General features: G+C 38.4%; 1 pseudogene; it reads left to right on the forward strand.

Annotated features, from left to right (window-relative positions):
- The window catches only part of LOC131298663 (187-kDa microtubule-associated protein AIR9-like), a 28,145-nt pseudogene extending 11,859 nt beyond the window's left edge, over positions 1-16,286 (forward strand).
- Positions 16,287-16,403: the final 117 nt, after the last annotated feature.

Genomic DNA, 16,403 nt, shown 5'->3' on the forward strand with positions numbered 1-16,403 from the left:
TTTCGACAAAACCTTCCCTATTCGTAATGTGGCTCCCGGATCCAAGGTCTCGATGTTTTCGCTAGACCAAAAGCCTTTTTCAAAACAAGTCATCGTTTTCTTGGATCATCCATCTCAAAAATCCGGGTGGCGACTCTCTCGGGCGCGCCGGTCGGGGAGCCCACAATATCAGTCCCTCCGTGGACCCATCTTTACTTCTAGAGGCTTTAGGTTTCTCCTCTTCTACTTTCTTAGTCAGTAACGCCTTTCCTGCCTCGACTAAAGATTCATCAAAATCTTTTTCACATCTCTCATTGGATTTTTTTAGAGCTACGCTCTTTTTTCTTTGGGGCTCCAGTTTTCAATTTGAATGCTTCAGTTAACGCCACAAGCTCTTCGTAGTATAAATTGAATCATCTGCACCAAAATTTGCCTACACAAATAATGTGGATCACACTCTTGCGAAACATAGTTGTATCGATGAATGGAAAGCTCCATTTCCTTTGCATATGTGTTCTTTTCTCTCTTACTTTTTATGATCTGTTCAGTTTTATTTACAATTTAATTGGAGATGAGGTGCTTGTGCGTTTAAGCTTTGGTGTTCCACTTCTATTGCAATTGTCACTTAAGGGATTATGATCTTATGCTTTTCTCATAACCCAATTATAGCTCCCCTAAAAGTAACAACTTTGAATATAATTGGTGACATAAGGGAAGGAAATAAGGTAACTATCACTGGAGGAACTGAAGCATCTAGCAGAGTTCAACGGTTTAAATCAACTTATTCAACATTAAAGGGTGAGAATGGTCTTGATACATTAGGCACTTCAAAGATTGCAAAGGTGGGATGTGGTATATATAGTCATTTGTATTCTTGCTCTGTATTGTTATGCATAATCCCAATCAAGATGCTTCGTTTAGGCTTTTCGCATACCATTGGGAGCTGTTGGCTATTTAATTATCGCGAAATTTACTCCTATGACTCTGAATGGCAAGTTGGTGAATCGGCATATGTTATATCTGGAAGAGCAGTTGAAAGTACGTTATTTTTTTGGGGTAAATTTGTCCTTAAACTTTGAGGTTAAAATGAAAAAAAATGTGGGAAATATCAATGGTCATTCCTTGATATAAATACTTGATATTTGTCCGAATAACAGCGAATCTCTCTTCTTTTCCACTTCTGTTCTGTTTTGTAGTATTAGATTTAGGCCCCGTTCGGCTAAATAACCCAACTGGCTTATTTTTGTCCTTATTCAATTTTTTTCGTATTTGTTAGTTTTTCGTCAATTTTTTGGGGATTGTTGCATCGTCATGACAAGAGGAATCTAAAAAGTAAAAAAAAATACGATCGAAACCTAATTTTTTTGAATAAAGACAAAAATAAGCCAATTTTTTCATGTTTATTAAAAAAATTAGATTTCGATCAGAATTTTTTACTTTTTAGATTCCTCTCGTCATGACGATGCAATAATCCCCAAAAAAAATTGACGAAAACTAACAAATACGGAAAAAAAAATTTGAATAAAAACAAAAAAATATGCCAAATGGCTTATTTAGCCGAACGGGGCCTTAACCACGATCTAGCAATTGAGTTTCACACTTGTGATCTTGCAACTTGGTAATGTTGGCATACATAATGCAATGTAGTTGTCTGAGTTAATACTGGATTTTGTGGTAGACATGGTCTATTCATATGAATGGATCTTTTCATCAGTGTCTTCTATTCTGTAGCCAGTGACTTCTATTCTGACAGTTTAACTTACATTATCTGATCTTTTATTTCTCTATTGGAAGAATGGAATTACTATCGAACTAATTAATTTGAATGATTTCTCTTTTTCTTATCGTCCAATATGCTTGGGTGAACAAACCGAACGGAACTTACTTTCATAGAAAATCTAGGTGGTTACAATCAGTAGATTAAAGATGGTTTGCTTCTACCTTCCTCAAAACTTACTACTTGGAGGAAGTATAGTTTCAGAGGTTTGCATGTTTTTTTAGAAAATTTTTGTTGCGTGGTTGTACTGTTGTGAGCTCAAAAGCCCTCATGCTGTGGGTTAAATACCTCAAAGTATAAACATGCTCCCAAATTGGGCTGCAAATGAAACAGGATGTTTGTGAACTACTGGCTAATGGGTTCATCTGTTGGGAAACCAAATTCTCAAGACCCAGTAAGGACGCGTACAGATTAGACAACAAAGATTGTAAAAATCCTACAAGGCGGAATTAGGGTTCTACCTCAACTCCCTGCGACACGAACGCTGGTTGAACTTGTTATAGCACGCCTTGCTATAAACCACGAATACTGCTCGACCGTATCTTACGATCTTCAACCGTATTCCCTGCACATCTAAAACACGAACCGAGTGTGGACTCTTTCATGATCTGTTTGCTCTCTCTAAGCCTGCCTCTATTTTCTGAATAATAGAAAAACATCATCTGACTTAAAGAGCATAACGTGTATATATAGGGTTACGATAGGGACCTAAGGAGTAATAAGTCTGGGCTCCCAGTGTAAATAAGAAAATTTAATCCCACCAGAATTTTATTTCTTATTTCACTAATTATAATTCACCACACTACAGAATTATAATTGCACTCCCATCCTTATCTCAATTATATTACGAACTCCATGATATGAAATACTTATTAATCTCCCCACGTTAAAATTACAGATATCTGTTGATTAAAATAAATTACTAACAATCTCTCACTTAATCAACATCTTAACTTGAGACTATCCGCTTAATTTATTCGATATGTTGGATACAAATATCTACCTGCAGGGTTTGACATAATCAAAACTTATAAGCTTACTCAAGGAGTATCATCAATCCCTACTGGGACGTGGATTCCATCAATAATTAAAAGTTGTCACATACATAATGTTGCTACCCAACTCGCCGAGACTATTGACCGTATAAAGATCTCGCTCTTTAATGAATCAAAGTCGCAACATTAAATATACACTTCAAATAATTATTTTTGGATTAAGAGCATAGGCATTCATAATAACCATGAGGTTCCAATTGTCTTATAAAGTTAGTATAACGACAATTACCTCAATGCGGTCCCGTTCAATACACACAAAGTGTACTAGCACAATGAGTTAGAATTAGACCGTTCCCTGTAGTCAAGACAGACCTACTAAACATTGTACTACAGTCCTACCGATGGTGTGTCCAGTTTCATCTAAGACTATGAACCATATCTTATATTTCACAAGAACCGATGATCTGATCTTCTGTTTGTAAGCCGAACTCTACACACCGGATCATCTACTTTGTAAAATAAAAGACGCACATGCACAACAAACAATAATATTATGCAAACATTGCCCATAAAAGATTCTCATCAAAAAATGGATAAAACTAATTAATAATTAAATATTAATCCACTATATAAAAACATAACTTTTACATAACCTCCTAACAAACTCCCACTAAGACTCAAAACCATACTGCCATGCATCTCACTCCCATTCCCTCTACGTGACTATTAAAAGTCTTAGCCGGTAAGCTCTTCGTAAAAGGATTTGCTAGGTTGTTCGCTGATGCAATTTTGGTCACAACAACATCACCTATCTGTACGATCTCTCAAATCAGATGATACTTATGCTCGATGTATTTGCCCTTCTTATGAGTCCTCGGCTCCTTCGAATTAGCAACTGCACCACTATTGTCACAATAGAGTGTAATGGTTGATTGCACTGAAGGACCACTTCCAGATCCAACAAAAAGTTTCTAAGCCAAACAGCCTCCTAGGCTGCTTCCGAAGCTGCCACATAAAGTCTAAGTCTGTGTTCCCATGAGGTACCAGACTATCTGACAGGAACACCAACATATAATCTCTAGTTCTTTTCAGATACTTGAGTATATGTTTCACTGCAGTCCAATGTTCTTGCCCTGGATTAGACTGAAATCTACTGATCATGCCAACGGCAAAGCAAATATCAGGTCTAGTACACAACATAGCATACATAAGGCTTCCTACTGTCGAGGCATAAGGAACTGCCTTCATTTTCTCCATCTCCTCAGGTGTTTTAGGACACTGATCCTTGGATAGGTTGATTCCATGTCTAAAAGAGATGAACCCTTTCTTGGAATCTTGCATGCTAAAACGGGCTAGAATGACATCGATATAAGTAGCTTATGATAAGCCCAACATCCTATTCTTGCGATCTCGTATAAGCTTAATCCCTAGGATGTACAAGCTTCTCCCAAGTCCTTCATTTTGAATTGGCCGGATAACCATATTTTCATTGAAGATAACACTCCCACATCGTTTCCGATGAGCAGGATATCATTGACATATAGTACTAGAAACACTACAACTTTTCCGTTGCGCTTCTTGTACACACATGACTCATCCGGACATTGATCAAAACCTAAAGACTTGATTGCTTGATCAAAATGAATGTTCCAAGATCTAGATGCCTGCTTAAGCCCATAAATAGACTTCTTGAGCTTGCACAACATGTGCTCCTGACCTTTTGCTATGAATCCATCTGGTTGCCCCATATAGATACATTCATCTAGATTTCCATTAAGGAATGCGGTCTTGACATTCATTTGCCAAATCTCTTAATCGAGATGAGCCGCAATGAATAAGAGAATTCGGATGGACTTAAGCATGGCTACTAGCAAAAAAGTTTCCTCATAGTCGATCCCTTCTTTTTTAGTATACCCTTTTCTCAACAAGCCTACCTTTGAAGGTATACGCCTTCCCGTCCGCCCCCTCTCTTCTTCTTATAGATCCACTTGCATCCAATGGGTTTAATCCCTTTAGGTGGTTCTACAAGATCCCAGACTTGATTAAAGTACATAGACTCCATCTCTGATTTCATAGCCTTTTGCCAAAGTTCCACATCTTTATCTTGAAGTGCCTCATTGTAGTTATAGGGTTCGGCATGTTGATCATCAGGGATCATTTCAAAAGACTCTCCCAACAACATATACCGACAGGGTGGAACAATAACCCTTCCACTATGACGAGGTACTAATGTGTCAATAGGTGCCTGTACAGATGTCTCTTGTGACATTTCCTTCTGCACTATTGGTGGTAAAGAAGTTTGTGCCGGTCTCTTTCCTCTCAATTCCTCTAAAACAATTTTACTTTTGGGTTTGTGGTCTATTACATAGTCCTATTCTAAGAACCGGACATTAGTGCTAACAATGACCTTCTTATCCATAGGACTATAAAACAGTCCACCTCTCGTTCCTCTAGGGTACCCTACAAACAAGCAAACTTCTGTCCTCGATCCCAACTTATCTACGTTCCCATTCAGCACATGTGCTGGACTACCCTAAACTCTAACATGCTGTAGACTAGGTTTGCGCCCAATCCATAGTTCTGTGGATGTAGATGATGCTGACTTAGATGGTACCAAGTTAAGAATATACGCTGCTGTTTCTAGTGCATGTCCCCAAAACGAAATTGGTAAATCTGAATAACTCATCATTGATCTTACCATATCCATAAGAGTCCTATTCCTCCTCTCTGCTACACCATTTTGTTGTGGCATACCTGGAGCTGACAACTGGGATGTAATCCCTTCAGCTGACAAGTAGTCCCTAAACTCTCCCAAGAGGTATTCACCACCACAATCAAATTGTAGTGTCTTGAGACATTTACCCAAACGCTTTTTCGTTTCCGCCCTATACTCCCTAAATTTCTCAAAGCATTCGAACTTACGGTGCATCAAATAAATGTATCCATACCTTGAGTAATCGTCAATAAAAGTGACAAAGTACTGAAAACTACCTCTAGCTTGGACATTCATAGGCCCACACAAATCAGAGTGAACCAATTCCAACGGCTCTTTGGCTCTATGTCCTTTTGCTGTAAAAGGCCTTTTGGTCATCTTACCTTCCAAATAGAATTCACAAACTAGAAGTTCCTTAACTTCTAATGAACTTAAAGGTCCATCTCTAACCAGCCTAGAAATCCTATTCAGATTAATATGACCAAGACGTAAGTACCAAAGATACATTTGGTTCAATTTAGAAGGCTCTTTTCTCTTACATGGTAAATTATTAGTGTTATTCAATTCATACAGTTACACTATAGGAAATATAGGATCAATAATGTAGAGATCATCCACCAATGAACCAAAACAGATAAAACATTTATTTAACTTAATAACCACAGAGTCACTAAAATAAACTAAATATCCATCCTTTATTAACTTAGAAACTGAAACCAATTTTCTTCTAATAGTAGGAACATAAAGACAATTTCTCAAAATTAAACTCCTATTGCTACTAAAATTTCAAAAAATATTTCCTACTGCAACTGTTACCACTCTCGTAGCATTTCCCATATGTAGATAAATCTCTCCATCACTGAGTCTTCTAGTTTCTTGGAACCCCTGCAATGAATTGCAAACATGATTAGTGGCTCCCGTATCTACACGCCAGGTACAAGTAGTACCACCGCTAAACATGATTCAACAACTAGTGAAAAAAATTTACCTTGTTTGTTCACTTTATTGAGAAAAACCGGACATTCTTTCTTCCAATGTCCTTTCTGCTTTCAGTGAAAACACTTACCCGCAGGCTTTTTCACTCCACCTTGAGATGCATGAACTGCCTCCACAACCTTTTTCTGAGCCTTGTTCTGCTTCTTCTTGCCTTTTGGCTTAGAAACCTTCTAAGCCACTAACACTGATGGTGGTTTCTTCCCAACCAAAAGACCCTCAACTGTTTGGAGTTCCTTAAGAAGTTCCACCAATGATAAATGCATTTTGTTCATAGAATAAGTCAAGCAAAACTGCTTAAAACTCTCATATTGCAACGAGTTAAGAACGAAATCGATCTGGGTTTCCCCATCAATTTTAGCTCCAAGGATCTCTAGTTCATTAAGAAGAGCTATCATCTTTAGAACATGATCCCTAATCGAGGTCCCTTCAACTTGGGTGATGCTCACCAATTCTTTCATAGCAAATAGCATTGCTGCTCGATTCTGATCCCCAAACATTTCTCTGAGGTTCAGCATCATATTGGAAGTAGTTTCCATAGCTTGACGCTGATGTTGCAATATATTCGACATAGAAACCAGAATATAACACCGCGCCATCTCATCAGCCTTAACCCAATCTTTATAAGGCTTTGCTTCCTGTTCTATGGCATTCTCATTAGGTATAGGAGGGTACGCCGTAGATAGCACATATTTGTGGCCCTCAACAGTTAACACAATATCCAAGTTTCTTTTTCAGTCAACATAGTTTGGTCTAGTAAGTTTATTTTCTTTGAGAATAATAGCAAGTGGATTAAAAGAGCCCATTTTTTGAATCTGAGAATCAAATAACATAACAAACAATTATGAAGGGCTATAAAAACTTTGAATTTCATTTTAATATTGGTTCCCTCTACCATATGTTAAAAGAAAAACATTGGCAACCCTACACACCGTGAAGAGTATGCCTCGATGGAAAGTCCTCTACTCTTTATCATTCGTGTAGATAGGCACAACCTTTCAATTTTACTATTGTAACGACCCTGAATTTTGGTCAGTAAAAATTTCGTTAAATATTTGAATTTTATTTAAATTACTTATTTTCTCTTGAGTATTATATGATTTCTTGTTAATATTCGTCGTAATTAGATTTTGGTCCTTGGTTAAACTCTTGACTAGAAAAACCTACGTGGCCAATTTAGTTAATTTCCAACCGACTACTTGGAGGAACCGAGCAACCGACTTACCTAGTTACTAGATGAACCTTTTGGACCTTTTGAAACTTTTGAACCTTTTGCCTTTACCCATTGGTTCATAATGGTTAGGGTAATTTTTGTCCATTGGACAATAAACCTTTTATTATAAAAGTACATGTAGTCTTTCAAAATTTTATTTTAATAAATGGTACTTGTACTCTTTTGTCCAATGGTTATTAACCGCAAGGGAAATTCTTATCCATTGGGTAATAACCGCTAGGGAAGTTAGTAACCATTGGGTAATAAAGTTTTTTTTGACCAAATAAAGTACCGATGTGACAAGGGAACCTTCCAATAAAGTTGATTTGACTTGTACTTTATTATTATTTAAATGGGGAGAATCCTAGCCTTTTTATTTTTTTATTTTTTTATTTTTTTTTATTTTTTTTTTTTTAATTGGGGTACTTGGTACCACACCTATATTTAATATAGGGCTTTTGTCACATGCTTAAAAGTACTCCTTGATTATTTTACTATAAAAGTTTCCTTGTAGCTATTGTCCATTGGATAATAAAAGTTAGGGTATTTATTATCCATTGGGTAAAAGAGTTATTCTTTTAACTAGTCTTTTTCTTAAAAACCCATGTGATGAAAGTACACATTATTTTTAAAAGTACTTAGTAGCCCTTGTAGCTTTTAAGGCCTAATATTCTCCTAAGTACTTTGTTATTATTTTATATTGGGGTTTTGTACCCAATTGGGTTAATTTATTGGGGAGTTGATCTTCCTAGAGTACATTAGTACACATGTGCTTATTTATTTGGAAATATTAGCCCTTAAGTTTCTTTGATTCCAAAGTACCAAAAGTACCTTTTGTTTATTATAATCTTGTACTTTCTTATTCTTTCTTTTATATGTGTATATATATATATATGTGTGTGTGTGTGTGTGTGTGTGTACTTGAGAGAGAGAGAGAGAGAGAGAGAGAGAGAGAGAGAGAGAGAGAACCCGAGAGAGAGAGAAAGAGAGAGAGAGAGAGAGGAAGGAGAGAGAGAGATGGGATTGTACTTTGCTTGACCTTCCATGATCTTTCTTCATCTTTCAAATCCTTGGGTAAATCTTTTTCCTAACCAAACATAACTCTCCATTGTACTTATGATTTGTTTAGTACCCAAATCTTGTACCCCTTGTCTCCTTTCCTTGCAACAAATCTCCCATAGTCCAATCCAAGGACTAAACCTAGCCTTGCAAGCTACCTTATTAGGCCTTAGTCTTTTTATGCCTAATGACAACCTATGATGGACTATTATGACACAATCCTAGCCTTTATTAGCCTTAGACCTTGACTACAAGCTAAACCTAGGTTATGACTACCTAAAAAGCCTAAGATCTTAGTTGATTACATAGCCTTACACCTAAGATTTAGATTGGACAAGCTATGACTTGGTTGAAAGGTTGATTTGATGACTTGATGGAGCAAAATCCATGGGAGATATAGAGAGAGAGAGGGCCGGCCATAGAGAGAGGGGGAGAGCCAAGGTTTTGCCTATAAATAGCACCCCATGTTTCTCATTCAACTCACACCTTCAAGCTTTGCTCTTCCTTCTCTCTAAAATTCTTTGTTTCTTTCTTTGTTCTTGTTAGTTCTTCCTTTGTTCTTGAGTGTTCTTGTGTTCTTCGAGAAACTCAACCTAAGCCGCCACTAAACCGCCACTCGACCACCCTCTCGATCCAAAAGTAGTAGTAGTGTTAGTCAAGTAGAAGTTTCGAGAGAAACCTTTCTCTTTCGAAGCTACCGGAGACCACCGTAGGAAGTTACTCCGTCCGACCACCGACGTACTTTCCGTAGCCGACTACCGCCAAGAAGTAAGGTAGAGTCCCTCGTCCACTAACTCAACGTATAACGTAGAACTGTATGTTGGAAAGTATAATGTAGAACCCCTTGACCCTAACTCTACGTATAGAACTGTATGATAGAAAGTAGGTTATCTTTATTTACGTACTTATCGTTGTATAGAAGTATTCGTATTTTGATCTTTAAGATAGTTATGAGTATGCGTATATGAGTTGCTTGTATTACTTGTGGTATGTGATAAAGCATAAGTGATTTCACTCCAAAGACGTCCGTACATGTGGCGTTGTGCTTTGAATAAAACATAAGTGATACACTCCAAAGGCATCCGTATATGTGGCGTTATGCTATAAGTAGTGATTGAGCGTGTTAAAGTAATATAGAATTGGATGATCTTGTTAGAAAGATTCATGTCCTACCGCGGAGTCTTTGAATGTAAACGAGACACGAGAACCGAGAAAGTAGAAACATGACACCTAGGGTGTGGTTAATTAAAAGAAATGTTTTCCGATGAAGGAAATATTTTTGAAACAACATAATGACCGGTTTTGGGTGACATTATGTGAGTTGTGTGCGTGTGTAAAAGAGACATTTGAAAAGGTTTTTTTTTTTTTTGAAATGTTTTGAAAACCGCAACGTGGCCGGACTTGGTAGCCCGTTGTGTGTATGAAAACTCGTAATGTGGCCGGACTTGGTAGCCCATTGCGTGGATTGTGAAAACCACAATGTGGCCGGACGTGGTAGCCCATTGTGTGGTGTGTGTTTTGTGTGTGTTCCAATGGGATCCGGGAAAAACGGAACCATTGTGAGGTTGTGTGCCAATGGGAACCCGGCGCGGCGGAACCATTGTGAGGATACTTGGGAACCCGGCGCGGCGGAACTGAGGTAGGGTGTGTGTAGCTTGGTTATCCGCGGTACGGAGCCAATGCAAATATTTTTGTGTGCCAATGGGAACCCGGCGCGGCGGAACCATTGTGAGGATACTTGGGAACCCGGCGCGGCGGAACTAAGGTTGGGTGTGTATGCTTGGTTATCCGCGGTACGGAGCCAATGCAAATATTTTTGTGTGCCAATGGGAACCCGGCGCGGCGGAACCATTGTGAGGATACTCGGGAACCCGGCGCGGCGGAACCGAGGTAGGGTGTGTGTAGCTTGGTTATCCGCGGTACGGAGCCAATGCAAATATTTTTGTGTGCCAATGGGAACCCGGCGCGGCGGAACCATTGTGAGGATACTTGGGAACCCGGCGCGGCGGAACCAAGGTTGGGTGTGTATGCTTGGTTATCCGCGGTACGGAGCCAATGCAAATATTTTTGTGTGCCAATGGGAACCCGGCGCGGCGGAACCATTGTGAGGATACTTGGGAACCCGGCGCGGCGGAACCAAGGTTGGGTGTGTAGCTTGGTTATCCGCGGTACGGAGCCAATGCAAACGATTTTGTAAAGTGTGTGGCTTGGTTATCCGCGGTATGGAGCCAATGCTAATGATTTTAAAAAGGGTGGGTGTGTAGCTTGGTTATCCGCGGTACGGAGCCAATGCAAATGATTTTGAAAGTGTGTAGCTTGGTTATCCGCGGTACGGAGCCAATGCAAATATTTTGTGTAAACAAATGATTTTTGAAAGGTTGTTTTGTAAATGAAAATGTTGACACGGTCTACGATGAGTCGCGTAGGAGAAACTCTGAAATCTTGGACACCAACGATAGTTGATTAATGAATGTGGATGTGTCATTGATTAACTGTGTATATACTTATCATGTGGAAATTGATGTTGTATTATAGCTTGTTTATAAGTTATGGGTTAGCGGGTATGGGATTACTCTGCTGAGCTTTGTAGCTCACGGTGTTGCCTTTTGGTGACCCTGACATATTATATCGGTGGCGACGCTGGTATAATGTGTCAGATTTTGTAAATAATCAGGGTTAGCAGATCACCGTGGAGGCTTTGGAGCTGAGGAGCTGGCAAGAATAGAGGAGCTGAGGAGCTGTAGTTAGGAATCCTAGAATCCCCCTCCATTGGTGTAAAATATTGAACTCTTGTGAGAGTAGTTGTTGTAATAAGAGCCAGACTCCATTTGATTGTATCAATAAATTGTCTTCTTAACGTACCCAAAATTCAGGGCGTTATAGATTTTTATCAATAAATTGTCTTCTTAACGTACCCAAAATTCGGGGCGTTACAACTATCTAGACACTATACCATGCCAAGCAAAATTAAATAGCCAATATAGCTTTAGTCCTATAAATAATAATAGTGACTCAGATTGTGAGGATACTATTGTTTACAGCTAAGTGTATACCATTACCTAACCCCATGACCCATTGTCCGTTATGAATTACATCTGATGGAGAAGTAATTCACACAACAATTATCATAAACCTATCCTTTAAGGAAATTTGTACCGATGAGGCCATAATTAATTTTGCCCGATGGGGGGGGAAGGTTCTAAAACCATCACAAAAAATTAATTACATCATCTACATACTAGTAATGGAGACCGTGGGATTTAAAAATAAACTCCCTCTCCCACTTAGTTATTTAAAAAAAAATTTGTGAGGGTCATCAAAATTTTCGAGTTTGCAAAAAACGTGATCTAGGTCAAAGGCCATATATTACCATGTTGTCCCAATATGGTAAACTATCACATATGCAAACAATATGAAAACACAAATAATAAGGAAACACAAGATAAAGAATCCAGCTATTATAGTCAAAGATGCAATCCTTGAGCAACAAGGAATCCTTCCAAATTTGAAATCCTTAAGCAATCCTTCCAAACTTGAAATCCTTCAGCTATACTTGTGTGGAAGGCTGAGATAATTTGAATCAATCAAGGAAACCAAAATCCAACCGTGCTTAGGCAAGAAAATTCGGATTTGACATATTCCCACGTAAACTGCACAGCCTTCAGTATTTTGGTCATATCTTCCTCATCCGACCTCCAATTTAAGTGATTCAAATTTGGTTGGATTCGAAACTCAATTATATACAACTTTTGTGAAGAACAGATTTTCTAATTCCAACGTTTACTGGGTCGAAATAGCCCTGCAATCAGATCCTATGAATTTGGAAAAAATCTGTTGCGAGCCAAACAACTTGTATCTTTTGTATCTAGCATCTTCGATCTCCGAATAACCGTCGAATGCTATTACAATCGAAGAAACATACAAACATCGATCTTATGCCTCCATTGGAGTTCACATGCTACGTTAATTATTACAACCACGAAAAATAATCGTGGCACGCAATAAATAACACATATTACGTTAATTATTACAATCGCGAAAAATAATCGTGGTACCCAATAAATAACAATATCCACGAAAAAATTATCGTGGGATCCAATCACACAAAATCAACAAAAAAAGATGTGACCATAATAGCTGGATAAGAACGCTGCAAAACAAGGATTAGCACAGTTCTACGTTCTACCCTCTATAATCTACGGACAACATGGCCTGTTTAATCCATACGTGCGATTACAGCCTACTCCGATACCACTGTTGGGAAACCGAATCCCCAAGACCCAATAATGACGCGTACAGATTAGATAACAAAGATTGTAAAAACCCTACAAGGCGGAATTAGGGTTCTACCTCTGCGACACGAACGCTGGTTAAACTTGTTATAGCACGCCTTGCTATAAACCACGAATACTGCTCGACCGTACCTTACGATCTTCAACCGTATTCCCCGCACGTCTAAAACACGAACCGAGTGTGGACTCTTTCGTGATCTGTTTGCTCTCTCTAAGCCTGCCTCTATTTTCTGAATAATAGAAAAACATCATCTGACCTAGAGAGCATAACGTGTATATATAGGGTTACGATAGGGACCCAAAGAGTAATAAGTCTGGGCTCCCAGTGTAAATAAGAAAACTTAATCCCACCAGGATTTTATTTCTTATTTCACTAATTATAATTCACTCCACTACAGAATTATAATTGCACCCTTATCTCAATTATATTACGAACTCCATGATATTAAATACTTATTAATCTCCCGACGTTAAAATTACAGATACCCGTTGATTAAAATAAATTACTAACATTCGTTAGGGAGGTAATAATGTATACTATAGGGTGTTGTCTATGTTTTATTCCATTAGACTAGCTTCCGCTGGTGTGTCTGGTCAAGCTTGAATGCTTAATTTCAAAGAGAACCCTTAGTACTTGCAAGTTCTTCAAGTATTTGAGATTCCATTGTCCCATTAGCATATGTTTGATCCTTGTTCTTTGGTATTCTGTTTTAACGATTGTAAGCTTCTAATGTGCATGTAATCATCTTGCAGCTCTTCTGTCGAGCCTAATTTTTTTGTCTGTCACCGGCGATTACTGTGAAGGTGGTATCACCGGCGATTACTGTGAAGGTGGAATACTCACAGCCTCATATGGCTACATAGGGGGGCATGTAGGAAAAAGTACTTACAATTGGTATCTTCATTCATGAGGTACCATTGTCTCTATTATTTTATTGCGTTGAACGGTTTATGTCTTGACATTTTGGCATGGACATTTTAGTATTTTACTTTATCTTAAATGCTTTCCATGCCGAGCTCATTTAATGGGTAAGCTATCCTAGAAACATACTGATAGATGAAATCAGCTAACTGTTGTTTGAGAGGTGATGATAGAATTGTGTGGGAAGCTTTCATCTTGCATGACCTGGTTTCTTACATCGGCTTTGTTACTCTAAATCTTATGCGATATGATTCGTTTTGGCTCTGATATTGTATGACCTTAGACGTCAAATCTCACATTTATGTCGATCCCATTATATGCAGGTTGAGACTGACTCTGGCACCCTTATACCGAAGGTTTCAAGTCTCCTTCAATATCGTCTTACTGAAGATGTCTTCGGTAAATTAATTTCCTTAAAATGTATCCCAATACGTGATGATGGGATTGTGGGTGAGCCAAGAACTTGCATGGGGCAGGAACGTGTTCAACCCGGTAACCGTATGTCGTCCATCACGATGTTGTGCTTGTAGTTACCAAGAATTATTGACAATATTTGCTTAATGCCCAGTAGCCCACGGCCTCATAGTATGATGTACTGTGAAGATCGAATTACGAAGCATGAGAGAGAATGTAGGCATGGTTGTGACTGCCTGTTTGTTTTCAAGGAGCCCGAGATTGCTTTCTCTGCAAATAGTCGGAACTACGGTTGAAGGCAGTACCCTGAATGTTGATAAAAAGTATTGAGGTGGCAAAGAGGGTGACTCAGTTTTCCGGTGGTTCCAGGTATCTCCTTTTGAAAGCATTTTTGTACATCTTTCTCCTGGTCTGGTCTTACAAACCAATGATCTGGGCTTCCTTGATTACTGCTTGATGTTACCCATTAGAGTATAGGAACAGCTTGGAATTTTTGTTATCTGATTTTAAAGCATTGGAAGATAATCAGTTTTCCGGTGGTTCCAGGTATCTCCTTTTGAAAGCATTTTTGTACATCTTTCTCCTGGTCTGGTCTTACAAACCAATGATCTGGGCTTCCTTGATTACTGCTTGATGTTACCCATTAGAGTATAGGAACAGCTTGGAATTTTTGTTATCTGATTTTAAAGCATTGGAAGATAATCGAGATATAATTGTACTGCTTTTGTTGTACAAGTTATATATTTGCTGAATAACTTTTATCATTTTTGCAAACTAGTTCCGATGGCAACCAAACTGAAGTTAAAAGATGCTACTACTGCATCATACATACTCTCAGTTGATGATATTGGCTTCTTTGTATCTGTTTCATGTGAACCTGTAAAAAGTGATTGGGCTCGTGGTCCTATTGTGCTTTCAGAACAAATTGGACCAATAATACCAGGTATGCAAAATGTTTCATTGCAGCACTTTTGATAATTGTATCTATCCAACCAACCTGTAGTCAGATAAGAAAAGGGCACCCCATGGTCCTTTCATTAACAAATTGGACCAGTAGTTCCTGGCATGAAAATGATTACTTTGGAGCAGTTTTTGGGAATTTTATCCTAGGGCTATATCAAATCTTAATTTTCTTTATAAACGTGGTGAATTGGTTAGTTAGTCAAGTTATCTTCAATCCAGTTTGCTAGTCTATTTTGGTGCCTAAATATATTTCCTTCCAGGAAACTCATCACTTAAATTGAAATCAAAGTACGTTTGTATTTGACGTGCTACTACAAGGCCACCTACTTGCCAGTCACTTAAATTTCTTGGATCATTCGTGGAAGGACAACAATTGAGTTTCATTGCTTCTTATAGTGGAGGGTGAACATTTGTCAACCATCATTTCTGGAAATCCTGGAATTCTCGCCTTAATTTGTAGTTCTCAAATTAGCATAACTAAATCTTGATTCAGGGACAAAGGAGATTGCTTCTATGAGTGGTTTAGATTGGAAAGTAATGGCGTCAAGGATAAGCTAAATGCTGGCAGTAAGTTTGTTCTCCTCTGAGATATGTTTTTGTTTGTTTGTCTTAAGTGTTATTTTTCCTGGTCTAAATCTTTCTGATTGGATATGCTTTTCCGGCAGAGTTCTTGGACTTGCATTTGGAGGATGTAGGAAGATGTCTAGACCTTGTGTACACACCTGTTCGTAAAGATGGTGTTAAAGGGAGTGCTACGTGTGTCTTGTCTGCTGCGGTTTCTCCTGGTAAGTAGTTCCTTGAAATGGAAGTCTCAGCACTATTATTGAAGCATAAAATCTTTGGTGATTGTTCTTTTGACATTTAGCTAAAAACATTCCCCGAGTAGAGAAAGCATATATATAGGGGCCTCCACTGTGCCTCCCTGCCACGCCCACAATTTGGGAAATATAATAGAACTCTTCAAGGATTCTAAACTCTGCAAGGAATCTAGGAACCTTTTACATGTTAAATATTGTAATATAGTTACTTTACTCATCATCTTGTTGTCGAAGATTAACACTGTAAACAATTGTTAATCAAACA

This window comes from Rhododendron vialii, chromosome 8a, assembly GCF_030253575.1.
Source record: "Rhododendron vialii isolate Sample 1 chromosome 8a, ASM3025357v1".
Lineage (NCBI taxonomy): Eukaryota > Viridiplantae > Streptophyta > Magnoliopsida > Ericales > Ericaceae > Rhododendron > Rhododendron vialii.